At 45.2% G+C, this 13,582-nt stretch overlaps 1 protein-coding gene across 2 annotated transcripts in view; it reads left to right on the top strand.

The window, feature by feature from the left end:
- Nucleotides 1–13,582, top strand: part of SH3PXD2B (SH3 and PX domains 2B) — a 259,726-nt gene that overhangs the window by 101,728 nt on the left and 144,416 nt on the right. The gene's annotated exons all lie outside the window — the stretch shown is intronic.

Here is a 13,582-nt window from a genome sequence, read left to right as displayed (position 1 = left end):
GGAGGGGTGAGAGGGAGTAATAAAGACGGATTCTCTAAGTGTGTCTGTGTATTTATTTTTAATAAAGTGTCTGTCTGTTTCTAATAAAATATTTTTTCTCTGTGTGATGTCTTTTTTTTTTTAACCCTTTATTGGAGATTCCTAATGGCTGGGTCAAACTTGGCCTGACATTAAGAATCTCGGGCTTTATATCAGCTGGTAAAACAAAGCTGGTATTAACCCCTTATTACCCAATGTTCCACCCAGCACCAGGTCCGCCGAAGGAGCTGGGTGCAGCCCAGAAGATGGCGATTCTATGACAGCGCCATTTTCTGGGGCGGCTGCGGACTACAATTTGCAGCAGGGGGGCCCAGAAAGCTTGGGCCAACCTGCGCTGTGGATTCCAATCCCCAGCTGCCTAATTGTACCTGACTGGACACAAAAATTGGGCGAAGCCCACGTTGTTTTTTTTTTTTTTATTATTTCATCAAATTCATTAAATAATTAAAAAAGTACTTCCCTATATGTTTGGTTCCCAGCCGGGTACAAATAGGCAGCTGGGGGTTGGGGGCAGCCCGTACCTGCCTGCTGTACTTGACTAACATACAAAAATATGGTGAAGCCTGCATTATTTTTTTTTTAAGTTTTTGGGAAAAAACATGAAAAAAAAGGGCTTCCCTGGATTTTCCATTGCCAGTGAAGGTAATACCAAGCTACTGCTGCTTGGGAGCCCACACATTTTCTTTAACTCCTAACCATAGGGTTAGGGTTATGTGTTTGGGGTTTTTATTTTTTTTTATTTTTTAATGAATTAAAAAAAAAAAAATAGACATGGGCTTTTAGCCCATCGAGCATTTTACTTCTCACTCATCCCTACTCCTGACCACACAGCCAGCAGAACAAGTAATCAGATCAGCTGACTCCAGTGTCGGCCGATTACTTGTTCTGTCTCCCCCTGCATCAATTGCAGTGTGTGCGGGTTGTGAGGTCAGCTGAGTTCGGCCGGCACTGGAGTCAGCTGATCTGAACTCACAGCCCGCACACGCTGCGATGGTTGCAGGGGACACAGAACAAGTAATCGGCCAACACTGGATTCAGCTGATCTGATTACTTGTTCTGCTGGCTGAGTTCAGCTGAGTTCAGATCAGCTGACTCCAGTGTCGGCTGATTACTTGTTCTGTGTCCCTTGCAACCATTGCAGCGTGTGTGGGCTGTAAGGTCAGCTGAGTTCAGATTAGCTTACTCCATTGCTGGCCGAACTCAGTTGACCTCACAGCCCGCACACGCTGCGATGGTTGCAGGGGGACACAGAACAAGTAATCAGCCAGCACTGGAGTCAGCTGATCTGAACTCCGCTGAACTCCTGACTACACAGCCCGCACACTGTCACAGGTAATCGGCAGCACTCAGTGACTGCTGTTAACCTGCATCCATCGCAGCGTGTGCGGGCTGTGAGATCAGGAGTTCACCTGATTTCCGATCAGTTGACTCCAGTGCCAGCCGATAAATTCTGTGTCCCTCTGCAGAAGGATCCAGTAAAATAACAACTGTGGTTGCATTCGTTGCACATTCAATCCACAGGATCCGGTCATATGCGGTTTGCGTTTTTTTGCCTACTTGCAAAAAAACGCTGATGTGAAACTAGCCTTATTCATTGTCGTCTGGACTATTTCAGCTCTCTACTTATCAGTTTTCCTTTCAACAAACTATATCCACTCCAATTTCTCCTGTATGTGGCAGTCAGGGTCATATTTCTGTTCAGTCTCTACATTGATAATGCCGCCCTGTGCCAGATATTACACTGATTACCCATCCGCACAATATAAACTTACCTTTCTCAGCCACACAGCTCTCCACATTCCCACACCACCATACATCTCCCTCATTTCTGTTTATCACCTTACCTTTGCTCTGAATTCTCCAACTTATCTTATACTAACACACTTCAAAATCCAAACCTCCGACTTCCGTCTTCAAGACTTCTCTTGTGCTGCATAGGATTTCCGGAATGCACTATTCCAGACAATCCGATTTTTAAGTGTACTCCATAAACATATCTCTTTAAACATGCCTATCACCTCACTTCACTTATTTAACTGTTCCTTGTTCCCGCTTTCTATATTTTCTTCAGGATCTGGTCCCTCATATTCATCTATGTCTATATCTTTCATGACTAAGTTCATACAGCTTCATTTAAATACCCATATTTATTAGATTTATGACTGAACCATACATGACAAGCACTTTTTACCTATTGTGTCCCCCATATTGTCTCATAGATTGTAAGCTTGTGAGCAGGGCCCTCACTCCTACTGTACCTACGAAATTGTGTAGAGGCCCCGTCACACGCAGTGATGTATCTAACGATATATTGCCGGGGTCACAGATTCTGTGACGCACATCCGGCATTGTTAGCGGCGTCGTTGCGTGTGACACCAACGAGCGGCCGTTAACGATGGAAAATACTCACCATATCGTCCATCGTTGACACGTCGTTTATTTCCCAAAAATCGTTGATTGTTGAGGACGTAGGTTGTTTGTCGTTCCCGAGGCAGCACACATCGCTATGTGTGACACCTCGGGAACGACGAACTACAGCTAACCTGCGGCCGCCGGCAATGAGGAAGGAAGGAGGTGGGCGGGATGTTACGGCCGCTCATCTCCTCCCCTCCGCTTCTATTGGGTGACCGCCGCCACTGTGACGCCGCATGAACCGCCCCCTTAGAAAGGAGGCAGTTCGCAGGCAACAGCAACGTTGCTAGGCAGGTAAGTCCGTGTGACGGCTCCTAACGATATTGTGCGCCATGGGCAGTGATTTTCCCGTGACGCACAAACGACGGGGGCGGGTACGCTCGCTAGCGATATCCCTGCGTGTGACGGGGCCTTTACTCTGTGATGTCTAGTTGTCTGTACATTTCCCTGTTTAATTGTATAGCTATGTAAATTAAATATTATTTTGAAATCTTCTCGTACCTTACATAATATTAGTGTAAAGATGCTAGCATCTGCATTAAAGGCAAATATTGGAGGAAAAGGTTTTAGACATTTTGAATTTGAAAGTGCCTGTTCCTCTATTATCAAGGAAGATAAGACCATCTAGGCCTTCAGGCTGCCTTTTCCCTTTTCTGCATTGAGAAAACATGCAGGTTCATTCAATCAGGCATGTTTATTGGACAGGTCGTGAGGAATTTCGGTTGGCTGATTTCAGCTAATTGAGGTCTTCAGCCACCTTTTAGAGGGTTGGTCCAAAAGCAAAAGTAAATTTCATATATGGTAAATCCCTATCTAAGCTACTTTCTAACCTACTTTGTTCCCTATCTACACTAACTACTTTTCTTTTTTTTTTCTATTTCCTGTCTGATGACGAATCGTTTGAGAATCCCAGTGCATGCTGGGATACGCAAACCAAGTGTCATCAGGGGGCAGAGTCTGTGGCAGTTACCACAGACTCTGCCTCCTCTCTGAAACAGAGCGCTCACTTCAAGGGCTGGTTCTTGCCTGTTATGTCTGTCCCTCCCTGCACTGAGCGATCTGCACAGTGCAATTAACATTGTGCACAGCCAAGCTCTGCTATGGGCTTAGAACAGTATTTCATCATAGAGTGGTGTGTGTACCTGGCATGCACGACTCGAGACTAGCACCACCCCCACTGGAGATGTCACTGGTCTCCTGCATGATGGGTACACACCGCTCTGTGATGTTTACTGTTCTGAGCCCATAGCAGAGCTCTGCTGTGCACTGTGTAGATCGCACAGTGTAGATTGCACAGTGCAGGGAGGGACAGATACAGCAGGCACAAACCAACTCCTGAAACGAGCGTCCTGATGACTCTTCGTTTCAGGAAGGGGCAAAGGTTGTCGTCACACCCACAGATTCTGCCCCCTGATGACACTTTGTTTGCGTATCCCAGCATGCACTGGGATTCTAAAATGATTCATCATCAGACAGGAAATAGAAAATAAAAAATAGAATAGCAGTTAGATAGGGTAGTTGGGGAACACCGTCGGGAATTTTTAACACAAGTATATTAGCAAGTAGCTTAGATTATAGCATCAAATATATAGAGATTGAAATAAAATTTACTTTTGCTCTCAGACCAACCTTTTTAGGCTACTTGTGCTGTAGTTTAAGTGTCTAGAACAAAAGTGTATAGATATCTAAACATAATTATATTAGAAGAAAAAAAAATATTCTATTACAGATAAAGTTGACCATGGAGTAACATTAAAAATCCGTCCTTATGAGATCACAATCTTGTAGGACATAGATTACAAGATAGGTTGTGACAGTTTAGCATACTATTAGATGATAAATGCAATCAGGAAGCCCCCTTTGTGGAGTACGAGTCCCCAAAAGAAGGGTAACTAAATTTTAAATTTTTTTTTTTTTGGATCTGTTTTACAAAATCTATTCTTGAATGAGGTCTAAAATGTGGAAAACCTGCTATATTCATGAGTCTCAGCATAAAACGTATGCCTTACGAGCTATTAAGAAAACTGGAAGCTTCCACATCAATAAATTAATCCATTCATAAAAATCTTCAAGCATAACTAAACTTTCATTTTTAATTTTTTTTTTTGTCCAGCATAAAAAAGTATGAAACGTTGCAAACTACAGGATTTGTTTTAATTTTTGAGAAATAATTTGTAAGTTGCTGCCAAACCTCTGCTTTTCCACAGTCTGTTTGTCTGCTATCAGCTGCGTTGATATGCGAATGTACTCATTTGGAGTACAGATGATAGTAGTGAATGTGTCAGCACCTGTGTCACACTAAAGGCCGCTTTACACGCTGCGACATCGCTATGGCACTCTCTTTTCTCTATATATTGGACATCGCTAGCGATGTCGCTAGCAATTGCCCCCGTCGTGCGTCCGTCACGGGCACATCGCTGCCCGTGGTGAACAATATCGCTAGTACACGTCACACGCACATACCTTCCTAACGGCGTCGCTGTGGCCGGCAAACAAACTCTTTTTTAAGGGAGAGGTTTGTGCGGCGTCACAGTGACGTCACACAGTGGACCACCAATAGAAGCGGAGGGGCGGAGAGCAGCCGCATTAACGTCATTCCAACCTCGTTGCCGGAGGACGCAGGAACGCTGTTGTTCGTTGTTCCCGGGGAGTCACACATAGCGATGTGTGCTGCCTCAGGAACGACGAACAACCTGCGTCCAAAATGAGCAACGATATTTGGGAAAGGAACGACGTGTCAACAATCAACGATTTTTGCCGTTTTTCGTATCGTTAGCGGTCGTTCGTAGGTGTCACACGCAACGACATTCTCTAACGACGCCGGATGTGCGTCACGAATTCCGTGACCCCAACGATATCTTGTTAGCTATGTCATTGTGTGTAAAGCGGCCTTAACTCTGTGGCGAAGCTGCTGCGGGAGATTGGTCTGATAAGCCACAACACTCAGAGGAGGACACAGGTGCTGACCCTTTCACTGCCATCATCTGTACTCCAAATGAGTACGTTCTGATATCACTGCAGCTAGAGGCCAGCAAACAAGGATGAGTTTGAAAGCCGTTTTTTTAAGGAATAAATACAAATTCCCTAATAAACTGATTTGCAAGGTTTAATAACTTTCCATGCTAGACAAGATTATTAAAAAAAAAGTTTAGCTACTCTTTTGAAAGTTTTGTTTTTATGAATGGACTAATTTATTGATGTGAAAGATTCCTGGTTTCTTAATGGTTTGTAAGACAGAAGTTTTATGGTAAAACTCATGAAGATAGCAGGATTTTCACATTTTGCATGTATCCGTTTTAGACCTCATTCATGAAAATGTTTGGTAAAGCAGAGCCATCTTTGCCCCAGATGTTGCTCCACCTTCATTATGATGAAGTTCAGGACCTTGTCTGTGGTTATGAAGTCTGGTTTCTTTTCAGAAGGGAAGGGGAAAGTCTCGGACATCTGAGAGGCAATGTTCAGCAAAATCTTAATATCTTTGGGAAGTAGACTTGCTGACTAAGAATATTTCACACAGCCAGTAAGAGTGATACTTTATCGGATGGAGAGACCTGGGCACAGATGTGTAAGCAGTTCGCCTTTACAATTTCCTAATTTACTGTACTCTGAGTACAGTAGATTAGGATCTGCTTATTCTATTTTTTATTATTTATTTCTATTTTATTCATTAAACTCTGAACATCATGTGGTTATAATTTTTTGGGATGTCATCAACAAAACAGCTGTTATCCGTTCAGGAATAGCGGGACTTTGTATTTCTGCATCTTTCAGAATGTGGTCCACCCACTCTTAATACAAACCAACTGTCGTAGTGGTTAGAACCGGGGCTTGCTCTGTTTCTTTTGGAGTAGACTAACACATTGGCAGCTGCTCACTGCTTATACATTGCAAAGGGCTGAGCCTAGCAATCTCTCTGATGATTCATTACAGTTGTGATGTGGCAAGCACTCATTTATTCTAAATTTACTGGGAGGCCTTGTTCAGAACATTTTTTGTGTACTCATTGGTTTTTGCTAACAAGGCTTCATATAAGCTCAGTGTGTTAAATGAAATTTACCTTCATTCCCTATATGGAAAATGGTGATATAACAAAACAAATGGAAGATATAAGTAATGGCAAGTTTATCATAGATTACAAGGATGTACATGAAGGTTAGGCACTAATGCTTTTGTCATTTGTGGTATAATTAGAGATGGGCAAACCAGAACTGTAAAGTTCGGTGTCCACACAGGACACTTTGTGTCCATGCACGGACCTTGACCACGGACTTCTCAGGGAAGTCCATGTTTCTGTTCGGGTTCGGCTACCCAGATAAAAAAAAAAATGTAAAAAAGTAAGCAAAATGGGGTTTAAAGCAGGACAATTCTACTTAGCAAGTTTCCGCACTCACGCCTGTCAAATTGCTTTTGGATCTGCTCATTAAATCTCATGCATATTCACGGCTACCTTCGCCCACCCTCTTTGACAGCATCTGTGATTGGTTGCAGTCAAACTAGCTGTGTTTGTGATTGGTTGCTGTCCCTGCATCATGATACCCAGTGCAGATAAAGCAGACAGTTGGGAGGCTGCAGACCCCAGCTGTGTGCGTTAGTCTTCCTGTGTATCAAAATACGAGGGACCCCATGTCCCTCATGTTTTTTTTTTTTTCAAATGATTTAAATAAATGATTAAAAAATATGGCGTGTAGTCCTCCCCAATTTTGAGACCCAATCAAGATAAAGCAGACAGCTGTTGGCTCTTATCCTCAAGCTGAGGAGGCCCTCCCCAGCCTAAGAAATAGCCTGCCTAAAATTGGTGCAGCCATTTGATACGCCAATCCTGGTGCTTACCCGTCTCATCCTGATTGCCCTGGAGTGGTGGCAATTGTGGTAATATAAGGGGTTAAGGACAGCTGTGATTTGTTAAAAAATCACAGCTGTTATCAAACCCAATATTAGTAATGGGGGAGGGTCTATGAGACCCACCCCCATTACTAATTGTGTTATAAAAAATAAATAAAAACAGAGAAAATTCCTTTAAAAAAACCAAAAACCTTTCTCCAATTTATTAATTCTCAAAACACATTCAAAAACATAACCAATCACTACGGCGACACAGTGACAGAGCTGCAGCTGTGAGAGCGGTGACGTCAGTGTGTTCACCTGAGGTCTCAACTGGGAGTTCCCATGAAACCCCAGCTATGACTTTAGGTAGGCTCATTGAACTCAATACCAGGTTACCGGATTAGGCTATATGTGCTGCAGGGCAATCGGATGAGGCAGGTAAGCACCAGGATCGGCGCATCTAATAGATGCGCAATTCTGGGGTGGCTGCGGAGTGCTACTTTTAGTATTTTTAGGATGGGGAGGACCCAATAACTGTGATCCTCACCAGCGTGAGAATACCAGCTCCAGGTGTCTGCTTTATCTTGGCTGGGTATCAAAATTGGGGGAGAACGTATATATGTTCATATATTTAACCCTAGAATGTATACCTGGTGCCTCGCAGGCCTGCTAGGTTACTTGTTTTCTATGGTAGATTTCTATGGTTGCGCATTCTAGGGTTAAATAACAATAAAAAGCAGAATGGAGCTCCTCGTATTTTGATACACAGCCAAGATAACACACACACACAGCTGGGGCATGCAGCCTCCAGCTGTTGGCTTTATATTCGCTGAGTATCAAAATACAGGGGAACCTATTTTTTCCAATTTTTTATTTTTACACTTCACTTCAGGGACCCAGAGAGCTAGTGTGAGGGCAACCAATCACCGACTCCGGCACAGAGGGTAGAGGCGCACACAGACATTGTCACAGAGGGTTGGCGGGGGAAGCAGTGAATATTCATGAGATTTACTGAGCGTACCCGGAAACAGTGTGACAGCCATGTGGAAACTGGGCAAGTATTATTCTCCTGCTTTAATCCCTGTTTTGGTTCTTTTTGCAGCCCACTAGCCCTTACTAACATCATTTTCTAACACTTAACTTTGACTCCCTTAGACTTATGGGGTTCGGCGTTGGGGTCAAGTCCAGTCCTGAACCTGAATTTTTTTTTTCCCAAGTCCGGACGGACCCAAACATCTGCGGGTTCGCCCATCTCTTGATACAGTGGTATGCAGAAGTTTGAGCACCACTGGTCAAAATTACTGTTATTGTGAACAGTTAATCAAGTTGAAAATGAAATGTTCTCTAAAAGGCATAAAGTTAAAGATGACATATTTCCTTTATATTTTAGGTAAGAACAAAAAAAATATTTTCATCTTTAACATTTTAAAAACTACAAAAATGAAAATGGGCCAATGCAAAAGTTTGAACACCCTTGGAGATTTGTGTGCTCAGATAACTTTGACTATCATTTCAGACCTTTATTAGCCTGTTAGGTTTGTGGCTTGTTCATTATCATAGTTAGGAAAGGCCAGGTGATGCAAATTTCACAGCTTTATAAAAACCCAGCTTCCTCTAACCTTGTGCAAATAAAACAACAGCCATGGGTTTTTCAAAGCAGCTGCCTAGCACTCTGAAAATCAAAATGGTGAAGGCCCACAAAGCAGAAGAAAGCTAGAAGAAAATAGCAAAGCGTTTTCAAGTTGCCCTTTCCTCAGTTCGAAAAGTAATTCAGAAATGGCACTTACAGAAACAGTGGAGGTCAAGATAAGGTCTGGAAAACCAAGCAAAATTTCTGTGAGAGATGCTCGTAGGATTGCTAGAGAGGAAAATCAGAACCTTCACTACACTGCAAAAGTCCTTCAGGAAGATTTAGCCGACTCTGGAGTTGTGGTACATTGTTCTACTGTTCAGAGACACCTACAGAAAAATGGCCTTCATGGAAGAGTCATCTGAAGAAAACCTCTCCTGCGTCCTAACCATAAAAGTTAGCATCAGAAGTATGCAAAATAACCTCTAAACAAGACTGATGTATTTTGGAAACAAGTCGTGTTAACTGAAGAGGTTAAAATAGAACTCCTTGGCGACAATGATCTAACCAAATGTTTAGGAAAAAAAGGAGACAGAATGTCATGACAAGAATATCTCGCCAACCATTAAGCATGGGGGTGGATTAATCATGATTTGGGTTGTGTTCTATCCAATGGCACTGGAAACATTTCACGGGTAGAGGGAAGAAGGGATTCAATTAAAGTTTAACAAATTCTTCAAGCAACCATAACACCATCTGTAAAAAAGCTGAAGTTGAAAAGAGGATGACTTCTAGAAATGGATAAGGATCCTAAACACAATTCAACATCCATATTAGCCTATGTCAAAAGCAGGGCCAGATTAAGGTTGGTGGGGGCCCCTGGGCAGAAAATCTGGTGGGGGCCCCATAACGTTAACATTTTTAGCCATAACAGTAGAGCACGAACCGTAGCATTTAGATATAAATCCAATGAACATTTATCTTATCCTGTTCTGCCACATTCAGATTTACAGTACTACAATACAGACACAGTCCAGGGTAAATCACAGCTGTCCACTTACACACAGAAAGTAGAGTTAAGGCTGCTTTACACATTTCGATCTCGTATGCGATCGCACACGCCCCCATCGTATGTGCGGAACAGGCAATTTGTTGCCCGTGTCGCACAAACGATTAACCCCTGTCACACGTACTTACCTTCCAAACGACCTCGCTGTGGGCGGCGAACATCCACTTCCTGAAGTGAAAGGGACGTCACACAGCGGCCGGCCAATAGAAGCGGAGGGGCGGAGATGAGCGGGACGTAAACATCCCGCCCACCTCCTTCCTTCCGCATTGCCGGCGGGACGCAGGTAAGCTGTGTTCATCATTCCCGGGGTGTCACATGGAGCGATGTGTGCTGCCTCAAGAACGATGAACAAAGACGTTCAATTTTTAGAAAATGAACGACGTGTATGCAATCAACGTTTTAACGCACAATCAGGGTCGCACGTAGCTGTCACACGCTACGATATCACTAACGATGCCGGATGTGCGTCACTTACGACGTGACCCCGCCGACACATCGTTAGATATATTGTAGCGTGTAAAGCCCGCTTTTGTCACATATTTTTTATTGATCCCAATGTTAAGGCAGCCAGGGCCAGCTCCAGGTTTTTGTGGCCTCCGGGTGAGTCTCAGTGGGCCCCATCCACACACAGACACGCACATACACACACAGGCATGCGTATATACATATTTGAAGACAAATTCAGAAAAATACATATAAACAGACAAATATATGCACAGTTATATACACTGACATACATGCAGACACAGACGCATTAGGGCTCGTGCACACGTTGCGTAATTACATGCATTTACGCTGCGTATAGCACTGCAGTGTAAATGCATGCGTCCTGCGTCCCCTATACAATCTATGTAGATTGTGCATGATACGTGTGCACAATGCTTTTATGAACGCAGCGATTTGGGTGCTAAAATGTTGACCCAAATCCGTGCGTTCATAAAATGAGCATGTCAATTATTCCGTGCGCTATGGATGCAGCTCCCGCTCTGTCTATGGTGGGGGCAGCAGCCAGAGCGCATGAAATCGGCTTTTTTTGTACAGAGAAACTGCATCCATTATGCAGTGTTTCTGCAGCGATTTGACGCGCACATGTGCTGTCAAATCGCTGCAGAATATTCAGCAGTTACGTGCGCATGAGCCCTTACAGGTATTAATATGGGAAAGTCGCCAGCAGCCTCACTCACCTCTCCTGCTTGTTTCCGTCTAGCTCCTTCAGGACATGTGGCTGTTTCACGATGGCTGTCACTAACACACATGACTGCACACTGACAGCACTGCTGTATATACATCACAGGAGGGGCTGGGGGCTACGATATATACATTACAGGAGGGGCAGGGGGCATAGACATTACTGGAGTGGCAAACAGCTCTGGTGGTGTACTCATCACTGCGATGGGTGACATAGCGCTCTGGGGAACCCATATAGTTCTGGGGGGGGCGCACAGACTGCTCTAATTCATATATACACACAGTACTGCTTCTTACACACACATCTCTGACACACACACACACACACACACACTACAATGCACCCCCCATCACCCCCTACAGACACACACACACACAATACAATGCACCCCCCATTACCCCTACACACACACACACACACAATACAATGCACCCCCCATTACCCCTCCCCACACACAATACAATGCACCCCCCATTACCCCTCCCCACACACACACACACACACACACACACAATACAATACACCCCCCGTTACCCCTCCCCCTACACACACACACACACACACACAATACAATGCACCCCCATTACCCCTCCCCCCACACACAATACAATGCACCCCCATTACCCCTCCCCCCACACACATTACCCCTCCCCCCACACACAATACAATGCACCCCCCATTACCCCTCTCCTCACACACACAATACAATGCACCCCCCATTACCCCTCTCCCCACACACAATACAATGCACCCCCATTACCCCTCTCCTCACACACAATACAATGCACCCCCCATTACCCCTCTCCTCACACACAATACAATGCACCCCCCATTACCCCTCTCCTCACACACAATACAATGCACCCCCCATTACCCCTCTCCCCACACAATACAATGCACCCCCCATTACCCCTCTCCCCACACACAATACAATGCAACCCCCATTACCCCTCTCCCCACACACAATACAATGCACCCCCCATTACCCCTCTCCCCACACACAATACAATGCACCCCCCATTACCCCTCTCCCCACACACAATACAATGCACCCATTACCCCTCTCCCCACACACACACACAATACAATGCACCCCTCATTACCTCTCCCCACACACAAACACTGCACCCCTCATGACCTCTCCCCCCACACAATACACCCTCCATTACCCCTCCCCCCCACACACAATACAGTGCACCCTCCATTACCCCTCCCTCCACACACAATACAATGCACCCTCCATTACCCCTCCCCCCACACACAATACAACCCTCATCACCCCCTACACACACAAATTACACTGCTCCATCCCTACACACTCCTACCTCCCCCCCTCCCTCGGAATACAGTACTCCTCCTCTGCCTGTCACAGAGCTGTGTTCCTTCACAAATGTTCCCCGTTGTGTCCTCTGCCCCTCCTCACTCATCCCCATTAATTACACCTGTCTCTTCAGCTCCTTCATGGAGCGCTCGCTTCCTCATGTCCCCAGTGTGGCGCCGGCAGCACTGTGATGACGTCAGCAAGGTGCTGATCTCATCAAGTTGCTGCACGTCGGGGGCGGGGCCCAGTCCCGGCGCGCTGTTCAAATGTATTTACGTCTGAAAGACGCAAATACATTTGAATAGGAACGGAAACAGGAAGCTGCGGTCATCGGCTCTGCTGCGCTCCTCTGCAGTGTACATGCCGGCACACAGCAGAGCCGGCACACAGCAGAGCCGGCACACAGCAGAGCCGGCACACAGCAGAGCCGGAACAGCGCGCTGCCTCCTGCTAGTGTGCCTGGCATGTAAGGAGCGCAGCGGGGACAGCAGACAGCGGCCCACCACACCGTGCCCCTGCTTCTAGGTACGGCCGCAGCACATAGCAGAGAGCATTAGCACACCTCTGACCCCGGAAGTTCAAGCGGCCGCTGGTACTTCCGAGGTCAATCAGCGTCCTGTGCCCGCAGATGCAAATAAATAGCGGTGCCCCCCCGAAAACACAGCTGATTTATTAGACTGTCTTTACGGAGGGGGAGAGGGTGTGAAAAAAAAAATGCTGACAGGTGCCTAGTGCCAAGTATGGTGGGGGCCCCCTTAGAAGCTCTTTTGGTGGGGGCCCCTGGGCTCCAGCCCCGCCTGCCCCGCCTATAATCCGGCCCTGGTCAAAAGGTACAAGCTGAAGGTTTTACAATGGCCCTCACAGTCCCCTGATCTGAACATCATTGAAAATCTGTGGCTAGACCGCAAAAGAGCAGTGCATGCAAGAGGACCCAGGAATCTTACAGAACAAGAAGACTTTTCCAAGGAAGAAAGCATGAAAATCCCTCAAACAAGAATTGAAAGACTCTTGGCTGGCTACAAAAAACATTTACAAGCTAACCATGCTGGGTACCCAATATTTTGCATTGGCCAACTTTATTTTTTGTTGTGAATTTAAAAATGTAAAAAATATATATATATATTTTTTTTTGTCTAAAATGCAGAGGATATGTGTTAT

This window comes from Anomaloglossus baeobatrachus, chromosome 4 (genome assembly GCF_048569485.1).
Source record: "Anomaloglossus baeobatrachus isolate aAnoBae1 chromosome 4, aAnoBae1.hap1, whole genome shotgun sequence".
Classification (NCBI taxonomy): Eukaryota; Metazoa; Chordata; class Amphibia; order Anura; family Aromobatidae; genus Anomaloglossus; species Anomaloglossus baeobatrachus.
This window is presented reverse-complemented; position numbering and strand designations above follow the sequence as displayed.